This window comes from Bubalus kerabau, chromosome 4, assembly GCF_029407905.1.
Source record: "Bubalus kerabau isolate K-KA32 ecotype Philippines breed swamp buffalo chromosome 4, PCC_UOA_SB_1v2, whole genome shotgun sequence".
Lineage (NCBI taxonomy): Eukaryota > Metazoa > Chordata > Mammalia > Artiodactyla > Bovidae > Bubalus > Bubalus kerabau.
Window position 1 is genome coordinate 52,567,214 of NC_073627.1, and position 13,705 is coordinate 52,580,918.

Here is a 13,705-nt window from a genome sequence, read left to right on the forward strand (position 1 = left end):
ATGCTCAGTTGTGTCTGAGTCTTTGCGACCCGATAGGGTGTATCCCACACCAGGCTCCTCTGTCCATGGGATTTTCCATGCAAGAATACTGGATTGGGTAGCCATTTCCTCCCCCATGGGATCTTCACCACCCAGGGATCAAAGCCGCACCTCCTGTAGTTCCTATGTTGGCAGGAACTACCAGTGGCTTCTTTTACCACTGAGCCCCCTGGGAAGCCCCAACAGACTTCTACCTCTTAGCAAGTATTCTTCTTAAGTAGCACTCACCTGTTTCCTTGAGACTAGCCATTGCCTGAATTAGAGGTATTTTGATAGTCTCAACATGCTTTGGGAATACATACTTGAGGAGCTTACAATTTGGTTGGGGATGTAGATACAAATACTAGGGTCATGTGTGCTAAATTCCAGAAGAAGCATGATAAGAAAATATGTGCTATAGGAGCTTTAGTCAGCAGAGATATTTAGAAAGTTCTGAAGACAGCACATATACATATATATGCCATTTTCAAAAAGACCTTCCAAATATATATAAAAATAAACCCAGACGTTTTCAGAAATTATTTCTAGGACTTGATATTTTCTCTACCCCATAAAATGTTCAGCTGGTATTTATGAAACCTCTCACAATTTTGGAGTCAATGGATTTTATTTGGTGTAGTAGTTCTTTTATTGAGTGCTTACTGTGTACCAAATATTGTGTCCCAGACACAGTTCCAAATTCTGTTTTAAGATACTCATGGAGGGTTCAAAAACTCAGATGCTTCAACGGCCAGGTTTAAGCCGCAGGGGCTAATCTATAGCAAATTACCTGCATTTAAGGTTCTGTTGCTACTCTGCTCCATGTTGCTGTTGCAGAAATGTGGGCTTGGAGTTGCCAGACCTTCCATTTAGTCGAGAGAGACAGGAAATTCACATTTTTATGGATATTTCCTGATTTTTAAAACAGTATGGGCCAAGTAAAAGTTTGTGACTTGTGCCTTATAGACTCAACTCCACTGTTTCCTCACAGCATCCCTACAAGATACGGATAATCGGTTGTATTTGCCCACTTTCAACACAGCCGATAAGTAGCAAAAGTAGTTTTACCCCGGGTCTGTCTGACTCCAAAAACTACAGCATTACTCTGCCCTCTCTTTTCTCCCCTAGATTCTTGGGAATGGTGCTGGGGATAGTTTTGGCAGAAAAGCACTGTTTGGTTAAAGCCAAACGCTTCATAAAACCATCAATCCTATAGCCTTGTACTGCAGAACGTCATCTTCCAGAGAACAGTGACGTATGGCTTTGGGGGGAGTTAATTATAACATGAAGGTATTGGGTGATTAAATTCCAAACAAAAACTCTATTACCTTTCCTGCACATTTATTATTTCAACCTCATTCTACTTCTAGAAAAGCTGCACAAATACTCTAACCCGTCTGCAGAGTTCTCTGCTTCACAGAGTGGCAGAAGTATTAGCGGCAGTTTTACAAGGCCTGACCTTGCCAGAGACAGAGGAGAAATCCGTCGCTCTCAGGATCTCCGCAATATTCAAGCACTTTTGTTAAAATTCTGACATGAACTTTGTGGCCTGAAGGAGTTAACACACCTCCACAAACCTGCCTTCAGCTGGTAAGATCAGGCCCATGATTATTATTATATACAGCTGTAAAAAGCTGGTTACATAGCATAAATTGCATTGAAACACTTAGGCCACAAGATTACTCAAGAAGAATTGTATTGCTTGTTCAGTCATATATTTTGATCTTTATTGCTGGTAGTTTATTCTCCTGAGAGTTGGGGATTAGCCTTGCTTTTAATGTAAAAAGTGTATCTATGAGGGTAAAAATATAAAATGAAAATAGATTTTTAATGGCAACTTTGGTTCTTAGCATTAATTTTACATGCCGTTTTCATTCTGAACTTTTAAACAGTTTGGAGAAACATATGAGAGATTTGTGAACAGGGGCAAGAGAGGGTCAAATGTATCAAATCCTTGGATTCCAGCAAATGTAGGATTTGTGGACGAGCAGAGAAGCACACATGTGTTGGGAATGTAAATTAAAATAAAACCTCACTTTGTGGAGACTTGGGAGAAGCGAACACACCACGTTATGGCGAAATGTCTGAGGACATTCGTCTCCTTAATAAATTAACCAAATATTAAAATAAACATTCGTTTTTATCAGTCTGCATTTTTTCCTCTCTGGATGAAAGTGTTTCAGGAAAAATCATAAAAGAATCTATGGTAGCTCAGAGAGGTTAAACTCAACAGTTGTTTTCTTTGAAGTCCCTGGCCATGAGGTTAATTGCCAAAACTGCTTGTGGAAAAGGTGGTAACAATTTAACAAGACTGTACAACTGCAGAGACTTAGATGAATATCAGGTGTTTGCAGATGGTTTTTTTCCTCACAGGAAAGGGGGTGGGGAGGAGAGGAACAGAATGAGAAACAGGGGAAGAGAGAGGCCTGAATGAAGTCCCAGCTAAACAGCCAGTAATTCTTTGTTTGCTTAGCCAATCATCCTGTAATTGGCCGGGAGGTTAATAGGACTCTATTGATTGGCCGGGAGGAGTGCTTACTGTGGCTATTTTTACTGTACGCTCCCAGACAGGAGGCTGCAATTACTGGAGCTCTCATTCCCACTTTTTAGGGCCTGATTTATGAAACCCGATCAGGTCACTCTTGGCAGTTTGTGTTTTAAGTGTTGCCTTCTGGGTCTTTGCTGCTTAGGGGTCAGTGAGCTATTTCTCATCATTTATTGTGGTCATTTGAATAGCTAAGCTTCTTTATGACTTATTGAAGGAGGAATACATTAAAAATAATCACTACCACCCACGTGGACTGAAAAGTGGGAACCATGGGACAAGCTGTGTGATAGAGCCCAACCTGTTCTAGAAAGCAAAAATTCTGCCCCTGGCAGAGAGTTCACTGAAGATCACGAGATAAAATGCTGCGGTCCTCTCTTTATCTGCCTTCCACTGACAGGTTTCTCAGCTCTCCCTGTTCCTTGGCCTTTCTTGATTATACTTGGATTTGCTTTTGTAGAATTTCTAATAATTGGATTTGGTGGCTGCTGTTTTGGAGCTCAGAAAACTAAGGCCACATCCAAAATGCCTCGCACCATCCACTTTGTTTCCAGGGCTCCTGACAGGGCCTTTCCGTCTTAACCCATCCTGACCTGGTCCTGACCCGAGCGTTACTAATAAGGTACTTACCTCATCGTTTCATTTCTCACGTGCTAAACGTGACTATAAATCCTTCCGTTACTCAAGATTTTGGTTTTTCCACCCTCACTCAAACCTTCTTTTGTAGTTCAGCATTCCCTGGGAACCCATCTAAGGGGAGTGAATCTCTGCTGTTGATAAGGCCCTGAGCCACAGATTTCTGGAGAGCCACATCTAGACAACTAGAGTTCACCTTTACCGCCAGCTGGTCACTGCAGGCTGTGATGACCCCAATTACTACTGCTACTGCTGCTGCCTCCTGTTTCTCCTACTTCTTTAATTTTACTGCTGTTATTAAAACAACAACAACAACAAAAACATATTAAGGACTCCTGCAGATCCTCGCTTTGCTTCTAAAGCTCTCCATCATTTAGCATCCATGTTTGAACAACCGCCCCATTCTGGGCACCCTTGCAAGTACTGCAGATATAGGGGTGATGACGATAGACCACAGCTTTCCATCCTGATCTCGTTCCGCCAAACATGGCAAACGTTGCTAACAACACCCAGCAAACTTTCTATAAGACGTGTGACAAGCAGCAACCCCACAGAGTGACCCAGTGCGAGAAGAGCAAGGGTCCTCTATCTGCCTGTGGAGAGCAGCATTATGACAGGAAGCAGAGGCCATGGCAGAGAATCAGACATGACTTAGTGACTAAACAATGAGAGGCTAAGGTGGGCAGACTAGGTTATCCCCTCCTTGAACTGGGACGAGATACGAGAGAGGATCGAGGGATCCAGTTCAGAATTTCATGTTTCATTTTATTATGAAGAGTGCAAGATCTTGAGATTATGGTTGTTTTTTTTTTTTTTTAAAGATGACTAGTATCCCAATACTGTGGGGCTTTCCTGGTGGCTTAAATGGTCAAGAATGCAGGAGACACGTGTTCGATTCCTGGGTTGAGATGATTCCCTGGAGGAGGAAATGGCAACCCACTCCAGTATTCTTGCCTGGGAAATCCCATGGACAGAGGAGTCTGGTGGGCTACAGCCCATGGGGTCGGGAAAGAGTCAGACACGACTTAGTGACTAAAGAACAACACCCATCCTAAGACTGCAGATTCCTGGTCATTTCCCTTTGGGAGGGTAAGAGGTGCCCTCGAGCTTGGTGGGTACACCTCCCTATAAGAGGCGGTGAAGGATAGGATTTCCCCACCTGTAGCAGAGGAGCTATCCACAGCCTCCCAGAGATGCTTTTTCTATCACTGAACCACCTGTTACTGAATTTTCTTACTTATGATATCTTGACATTGCAGGAGATAGTGCCTTTCCTTTGTCCTTTAAAAAAAATTTTGTTCTATCATCTTACTCTCACAATTATTCTTCTAACCCTCCTGAGTTCGCTAGAGCTCAAAAGAGCCTTGATAGTTTTCTCCCCTGCTTGTCAATTGTCTGTAGAACTCTCTCTGTCTTCCTGTTCCTACTGCAATTAAGAGTGGCCCTTTCCTGTCATGTCCCCTCCTCTACCTCATTACCTCACTTTAGAAGTCTGTTCTGATTAGGATTTCATCTTTTGTGAGTTTTTTCCAACTATTCTATGTTGTTACCATAATGTTATGAGGTGGGAGAGGGTTCATCTGAGTGAGTTCACACAGTGCTCTCAGTGTGACAGTTACTTGTGTAACTTCTCGTAATTGGATTTGGTGGCTGATATTTTAGAGTTAAAGGCAACTGAGTCCATGTTCAAGGGAAGCAAAATGTTAGTGTTAAGTATCCCATAGGGTAGTCTGAAACCAGTTCCACTAGAGTTTAGGAATATTACTCCTTCCTCTCCCCCTGCTTCATGTCTAGGCAAAATTATATTTTCTCTCTGTTTTCTGTTTTCTTGCTGTGTTACACTTTTTACTATGACTCTCACAGGGAAAGAGATGACTTAATGTGCTTAAAAGATCTGACCTCACCAGCCCCCCACCCCCCGCACCATTGTAATGTGACAACTCTTATTTTCTTAAATTTGGAATTCATAAGAGAAAGTAGCTTGGTACTTTTAGACAGACCACATGTTCTTTATCCTTTGCTTTTACCATAATCCCGAAATCTCAGAGTCCCAGTGAAAGGTCCCTGAAATGCATTCTCTGCACCTTTAGAATCCTTATACTGGCTTTTCTTTCTTCCTTTTTTTTTTTTTTTGGCTAAACTTCACTATTTAACTTCATTATCAACTTTAATATCAGAAATCAGTAGCATTTATAAGATTCTTTAAAACATGGTGATGCCGCAACTCTTATCTTTCTATTTGTGGGTAGAGTCTGCTACTGTTTGTTCCAAAGGAATTAACACACCACCACCAACAGCAAACATTTCAGAACAATCCATGATCTGGCACTCGCCAGTTTACAGATCTCATCATTTAAGTATCCCTTTGCTGGTGATAAAGGAATCATGAGAAAGGAGAATAAACAGATCCATTCTTTTAAAGAATGGAAGCAAGGGCTGAGTAAGTGAGCTTGGTGTTGGTTCCCTGGGACCACGTGGTTCTCGAAGGACCTTTGTCTGTTACACTGCCTGCCTTCTGTTTTGTTTTCTTTTGAGCCAGCCATCTCTTTTGCTAGATAAGGGTTTATAAAAAGGGAAGGGAGGGTGGGAAGGAAGAAAAGAAGGTAGGGAAAAAGGGAGGGAGGGAAGGAGAAAAGGTGAGGAAGAAAACCCATGTAGTGAAGCAGAGATTTTTGAGCTGAGTGTTGGGAGCAAACGCAATATTTGGAGATAGAACTATTTATAAAACTTTGGGCACTGACTCAGCCATGACACATTCACCTTTTGGGGAAAACTCAGGGAGATTTTTTGGCAAAACTCTTTCATTTTGTTTTCATAGTTCCGGTGTTAAACTGGCACCACAGGTTTCTTACATTCTTGAGAACAAAAACATGACTGTTGGTTAATCACCAGAATATTCATTATTTAATGAGTTTAACATAAAAAGGAATAAAATCTATTGTGAATGAAGTTACTGGCTCGAAATATAGTTTTATTTTTAAAATGTAAACTTAAAGTGTTCTTTTGATTAAATGCAACTGTTTCTTTGGCTTTTTTTTTTTTTTTTTTTTTGGCTTGCAAAAGGCAAAAGAAATCATTTCAAAAATGTGTTCCTGTCTGGAGTTTTCCTTGAAATTGTCTTTTGAATATAGAAAAGTGACCAGTGTACAACACACAGAACTTGTAATGAGACCTTTCAGGCATCATGGAAGATCTCTGCATGGTTCTCTTATGTGAGATGACCTCAACAAACTCAGTTTTGCTATACAATGGAAAAGAAAAAAGCATGAGATACTTACATATCATAAAAATCTTTCTCCACCCTAGAGCATAGATTAAAGAAATTTTAATAGGGAGTTAAAAAATTGATAAGCATAATCTGATATGAATTTCTGTGAATGTTACCAGAGGCAAGTAGTAGTAGTAAGTCAACTAAATTGTTATCTTTATAGGAGAACTTGAACTTAAATATCTCCTGAGGCTTTGGTGGCATCATCAAGGATGTGTGCTTTATTCTTTGTGATACATTGTTTTTATCAAGAGAAATGAGCATTTGTGTTCAGAAATGGATAATTCACACATCTTGTTTTTCTCTATTTAATCAAACTTAAATTACAGTTTGAGTGGTGGCAAAAAAAAAAAAGCTCCAGGAAAAAGTGTACTATTTAACTTGAATTTTAATTTAAATTTGTCACCCAGTGCTGAGGTTTTACATCTGTCTAGGGGCACACGCTGCTGGTATTTGTCAATAAGCAAAAGAAAAACACTGGCTTTCAGATAATAGGCATTTGGTGAACTGGCGACAGTCATGCTAGCGAGAATGCTCAAATGACTTCAGCTCTTTCCAGCTTCATTATGTCAGGCTGGCAGATCACATGTGGCATTATGGAAATCAGCAAATGAAAACCATATTGATCAGCACTGAGAACAAATGTAAAAAAGGTGGTCTCGAGGAGGAGCCGAGGCGAAGAATGCTTTCCTGGTCAACCTGATAGGCTCTTGTTAAGGCCTTTTAATCATTTATTAACGTAACCCTCCTTCCCTTTCCACTCAGATTACCTCAGCCACAGAGCATCCTGCTCCATTTATCTTTTAATGTTTCCTTTATTTAATTTATTTTTAAGCTCTAAGTTATACTCTTATTTCAGAATTGAGTTTTACTTTTCATGGGATTGTTTTAAGTGACTTAAATGACTTTTCCCAACAAGCTCACCAGGCATTCAAAGGAAGAAAAAGCCTTTGCTGAGATTCACCTATCAGCAAATAATTTACTTGGTATGCACCACAACCAAGAGCAGAGAGACAGAGACAGTCAGCTAGACACATTTAAAAAAAAAGAGAGAGAGAGAGAGTGTGTGCAAAATCTGAGTTGTTCCTAAGCCTGATTCTCTGGTTAAGATTTGAGTCAATGTGCCAATTTTAAAGTTTTTGGTTTTTGTTTTCTTTTTTTCCCAGAGTTCGGAATTTAGCTTGATATAATTACTTCAAGCCTAAAACTGAAATCTCAGTCTTCTTTCCTTTCCTTCTCTACCCTGTGACTGAAGTAGGAAGCTGGAGTTGGCATTCATCTTGTTACTTTGGGAGGGAGAATGGGAGTAATACTGGATCTGTGTAAATGAGAGACGGAAATGCACGTCTGGGGTTTGTGGGGGATTCTCTTTGCCTTGAGTTTCCTCAGTGAAGACACTTCTTGGGTTTGCAGGCTTTGCTGTTTTCCTAGATCACATTCAAACCTAGGTTTGACCAGCCTGGCTCCTCTTCCCCACCTCCTCCCTGCCTCCCTCTCTCCTTCCCTCCAGCCCTGACCTCCCCTGACATTTTTATGTGCAGGTTCATCATTTAGTAAGAAATTTCAAAGGTGTTTTCTTATATGGAACCGTGTTCTTTTGTGGTTGATGAGTAACCCGTGGACGTGATCCTTTGGAATACTAATTGCCATATGACAATAGTTGTTTCTATCCCATTTTGGGGCATAAATCACTCCTAAGCAAGACTGACGCACAAAAGAAACGTGGAATATAGATATAATGTAATGCCCTGAAACTGATGTGTTCAAACCAACTCTGTGATGGACTCTTTTCAAGAGTTATTTAGCTAATTGACAAAACTGAATGTTTTCTGTTTTTTTTTTTTTTCCTTTCAAAGACACCTTTAAAAGAAAAAAATGACCAGCAGACCCTTTAACATTAAACAATTGAGGTATCACTTTCCTGTAAATTTAACATTGAATTCTGATATGGATATTCATTAAAAATGTGTTTCATCTCTGGGTAATCAGATCACTGAACTTTCTTTTCGTCCTGGACTCCTTGTGTGTAGCCATTTGGGCATCATTCTTTTTATCTTTGCTTTTCTATGTTTCCTTTACTTGCCTGGGCATTTTGAGGGAATATCTCTGACTGATTTGGATATCAAAAAATGTGCCATATGTAGACCTAATTTATCTAAATAGAATCAGAAATTTTATTTTATTTTGGTGGTCCCCTGGGACTCCAAAGATCTATTCAATAATGGATTTGAAAAATCCATGTATAAAATCTATTTTATGTTTTCTTCTTGCATACTCATTGATTCCTAAGTGCTTTTCCTCATAGACTCACATTACTGTCCCACGTTCCTCTCTGGGCTCTACATCAAATAGTGGAGGAATTGCAGCAGGAGTGCTATCTAGGGAAGAGTTACTCCCCTTGTTTGTTGCAGAAGAGCAGAACATTAAACAGTGAGTGGACTATGCAGAAACCTCTCCCTCTCCGGATCTTTTTTTTTTCCTCTGCCTCCCTCCCTTCCTCTTTTTTTTCCACTGTTCCCTCTCCTTCTCTTCCTCCCTTTCTCTCTCTCCCCATTCCCAATGGGAGTGTTGTTTATAGAGCATTATAATTTATAACTGAAGAGAGTGGATTTAATTTCAGTGGAGAGGCTCGCCAGCAGGGCGCCAGCCTGCAATCATATGAATCAGCAAGCTGCAAACTCTATTGAATGGAAAGTATTATCGCTGGCCACAAACGGACACTGTTTCTCCTAAACAACTCCCTTGGTGCAGGAAGACCTTGTCTTCATTCATCTATTTTACATATCTACTTCTGTTTTAATTTTGCCATTTCCTAAAAGTGTTTTCTCTTTAGATTGCAACTTTTCTCTACCTTATTTCCTGACCCAACATTGGAAACTGCTATTGTATATTTCTGGCTGATTTGATATTTCTTCTATCTCCATTCTTACCATGTATGGCTTTAGTTTTCCCTTCCCGTCTCCTTCCTGCATACACGTCTTTTTTCTGTTTGTTTTAATGGGAGCTGTTAAACATGCAAACAAGACTGTGATGAACCATTAGCATTAATATTGTAAAATGCTAGTCAGTTTCATTCACCTAAAATTTTATTTAATCATGGATATTTTGCTTATACTCAGATATTTTTTTCTACATGGAAAGATTTATTTTCTTGTCCTTCAAACATCTGGGAGGTGACTTCTTATTCTTTATATGACCCATCAAAGCTCTTGTAATGTTAGTATCTGCACCTTTATGCCAAGTTTTTTTTAAGTGTTTCAGTCATTTTTCAGAGTGCTGGAATATGTGCATGACTTTTTGTGGTTGGTATTTGTTTTAATCCAACATCGGCTGCTTTCATGTAATTAGGCTAAATCTCTGAGTCATTTTGAAAAATCAAGTTAGACCTACAAGGCTGGTACCTTTTTCAAAAGTATTTTACTGAATTAACGTATTGTAATTGTTGGTAATTTTGGTATTGAATCTTTAGTTGAGATGAAGCAAATTGCATTAATATTGCATCAAATATCAGGCTGTCTTCATCCAGACTTTAGAATAATTTCAACATTCATGTCTTAACAATGAAATTCAAGTTGCACCAATAGCATGATTCTGGTATTTGCTTTAAAGAGAGAAAGAGGAACAGTCCATGAGGCAGTAAGGAAACTGCTGTAAAGGAATTTTATTTAGACATCAGTGGGAAAACCAGACTACATTCATGTAAAATAAAGGTCTTATGTATTTAGAAAATGCTAACAAATGCACAAGTTGCCAAGTAATGGAAATGCTAAAAGCTCAGAAAATTGATATGAAGTTCACATGTTCTACTGTCAGAAATGTATTTGTTTTCTTATAGGTATAAAGGAGAGAAATTATTTATATACCAGCTTGCATATTTTCTTGACTCAATATAACATCAACAAATCAAATATACGTACATAATTTTTCTCATTTAAAGGACAAACTTATGAATCCACGTGTATTCATAAAATTTATCCTTTAAAGCCTGAGAAGAGAGTTATAGTCCTCACTGTCTCAGCTAGGACTTTTTTTTTTTTTTTGCCTTTGATTACTCAATAAGAATTACACATAGAAACAGAAAATCAATATGTCTACTTCTGCTTATTTTCAAAATTGAACATTGCTGTGTATTAATTTCAGAGAAGGTATACCCAAGCGTCAGCTGAAAGAGGTCTAGTTTGGTTTAGTTTTAGATTCCTTGTGATAGTTGTCACCTCTAACAGCAATGAACTATCAAAAAAAGTGAGATTTCTTATCACTCCTTTTTTATTCCGAGAAGTAGTATGTGAAATGAGGGAGAAAACTGTGCATTGCTGGTGAATGTGTTTCTAACTCCTTTTATTCCTGACTTAAAATCAGTTGGTAAACCTGACTCATGATATGTGGATTTTTATTGAATTTAGATTAGAAAAAGTCCAGGCAGCTCCGTAATGAATATCTTTATACAGAGATCTTGTGCAGTTTTCAACATCTTCAAGGAGGTGGGAGGGCTACAGTGAAGCGCAAACATTTGGATAAGGTTGAAATGAGTCAACAACAGTGAAAAGGCCCTTGGCTTCATCCGTTTCTTTTCAGAGTCAGGGAAAGGGAGGGTCTTTGTCTTTTCACTTGAGTCTGGGGTTTGGTTATTCTGTTTTGTTTGTTGTATTTTTACCTAAAAGACGCACCCCTCTACCTGTAATGTAGTGTAAGGTTCAAGACAAACATGGTATAGTCGTGTTTTATTCTGATTAATTCCTACCTTTAAGAAATTCTACCATTAGGGCCCTCAAAACCCAATCCTAGAACAGAAAAGTTCTGTGTGCCTGTATATTACATGCAAAGGATTTGTTTCTGTAAATTAGTGCCCACAGTCAAATTGATTCCTTTGAGAATTTTCTGCAATTTAAGTCAAAGAAGAACAAATGCAGTAGTTATGATTCAAATAAAATATTTATTGACAGTAGATCATCTGTAAATATCTTTGCCCAAAATGCTTATATGCTATTAGAATCAAAAATAGAAATGAAGTGCAGGAAAGTACAGTTCACTGAAAGTTTGTTTTTTATGGTCTAAAGTAGAGTTGTTGTTTGGGTTTGTTTTGTTTTGCACAATTATTGCACGTTATAGTGACCTGACTTCTTAACACATGATTGATTTCTTGATCAGAAAGCCTTTATAAAGTATGCTGAATGGATTTTTTTCAGATGTTACTAGGTGACCTTGTAGAAGTCCCTGCTCTGGTCATACAGGAAATCTGTGGCATTTACGTAATTGCTGTTCGTTTCCTTGATTGTTCCTATCCAAAGTTTCCATGCGTCGCTTTAATAAAGTGCATTCAGGCATCGGGGCCGACAGCTCTGTTTCCCTTCCCTGTAACTCTGCTTCTGGACCGTGTGCTTGGCCGACTTAGCAAAGCTTAGAAGTCAGCTGCATCTGTGTGAGCCAGCTCTGCTTTGACCGGGAGCAATCGAGAACACCATTTGTTTTCTTTTCTAAATATCACAAAAGTTTTATTTTCCATTCACCGAGGCTTTTTTGTTTTTTCCTGCTTTGGGCTAAGGGTGTACCAATTTTTCTAACATCTATACATACTTCCAAAATGTGAAAAAGGTCATGGCCTTCTTACTGATCATAGTGGATAGTGCTGCTGTCTCTCTAGCTGAAACTGTGACCTTGGTTGGGGGACGGGAAAAGGCCCTGCTGGTGGCTGCTTTCCTCACTTTTTGGAGCTTTGATGTATCTCTGCAACTGGTAGAAATGTAGAAGGCTGTTCAGGGAAAGGCAGCTGGCTGGCAGCGTCAGATTAAAATATTTCTGACCCACAAAAGTAACCAAATGCCCATATTTCTTCATTTAACATAATTAATACCTTGTATTTCCAATGACTTTGATAAAGTGGCCTTCCTCCTCCCACACCCTCCCCCTCCCCTGTGTCAACTTTGGGAAGACTGCAAGAGATCTATAGTTAAAACACTCTGTAGATGATGAAGAATAGTGTGTCTTTAAAAAAAAAAAACAACGAACATCAAAAGTCTCAATTAGGTTGCTGCCTAGCAGGAAGCTTATAACCACATTAAAATAGAAAAGTTATTTCATTTTTAGTATACTGTATTTCAGCAGCAAGGGTTGCAATTGAAAAGCAATATGAAACACTTTGGTTTGGCTGCCAAGTAAATCCACATTTTGTTATAAATGTGTAATTACAGGAAATATATGAAAAGAAAAGTGTTAAGCATTTCTTATCAAATACTGGAAAAGAGGAGTTTGGTGCCTTTGGAATTTAGGAAAAACCTGGGATGGATTTTGGTCCTGTTACAAGGCCTGCTTGTTGCATTTAATTTAAAGCAGTTGTTCTTCTATCATTATCCCAGAGCCCAGGGCTTTTCAATACTTTACAAGACAGAGACGGTGCCACCAAACGTGCCTGGGAGTTTAAGCGGTATTTGATCAATCACGTGATTTTATCAGTGACTTTTTCTTTTCTTGCCTTCTGCACCTCAGCGTACACATTTTAGAGTGAAAATACAGACGATGTATTTATTTTAAACAATCTGGCAGTGGTTGAGCTAGCCATCTGGAAAGGTGATGTCAGCCAAGGGCAAGGGTGGTTGCTGGTTGAGGGTAGTCATCTGTCCCTTCCCCCGCAACACACACACACACACACCAGCCTCCGCAAATCCAGTTTCAGTTGCTGTTTGGTTGGTTGAACTCATTCTCCTCAGCTGATATTTAACTAGTAGTTTGTACTGGAAGAGTATCACTACTGCTTTCTCTGGCCTTCACAGACACGATGGCTGGACAAAGATGAGCAGCCCTGATCTGCTATGATGGACAGAATTCAATTATATTACTCCCTCTCAGAAAGGAAAAAAAGCACACATTTAATGCCATAGCTAAATTGGATTCCTTCTACTAAGAAATCCTAAATTTGTGCTTAATAGCCAGATAAATGTAGAGCTGATTTACATTTACAGGCTGATTGTAGATTTGGTTCATTGAATATAAAATTTGGTCAGTATGTAGATGGTTTTACTCCCCTCAATGATATGTATGTATCTGGTCCTGCAGTGTTTTTTTCTTAAGTAAAAATTGAAGACCTCTCTTTGGGAAATATCTTGGGTAAATAAACTTGACAGGGACTGCTATGTGTATAGAGCTGCCGCTCTTACAGGAATATGTACGGTTCAGGAAGATTTTGGTTCTCTATGGGATGGGAGTAAGTGAGAGTCTTTCTGGAGGGAGGAATTGCGATAGAA

At 39.2% G+C, this 13,705-nt stretch overlaps 1 protein-coding gene and 1 long non-coding RNA gene across 2 annotated transcripts in view; both read left to right on the forward strand.

Annotated features, from left to right (window-relative positions):
* Nucleotides 1-13,705, forward strand: part of BCAS3 (BCAS3 microtubule associated cell migration factor) — a 589,753-nt gene that overhangs the window by 368,162 nt on the left and 207,886 nt on the right. The window lies entirely within an intron of this gene.
* Nucleotides 2,478-12,468, forward strand: LOC129649694 (uncharacterized). The gene is made up of 2 exons (XR_008713219.1): nt 2,478-3,185; nt 3,291-12,468. It is a non-coding gene; the product is annotated as an uncharacterized LOC129649694 (long non-coding RNA).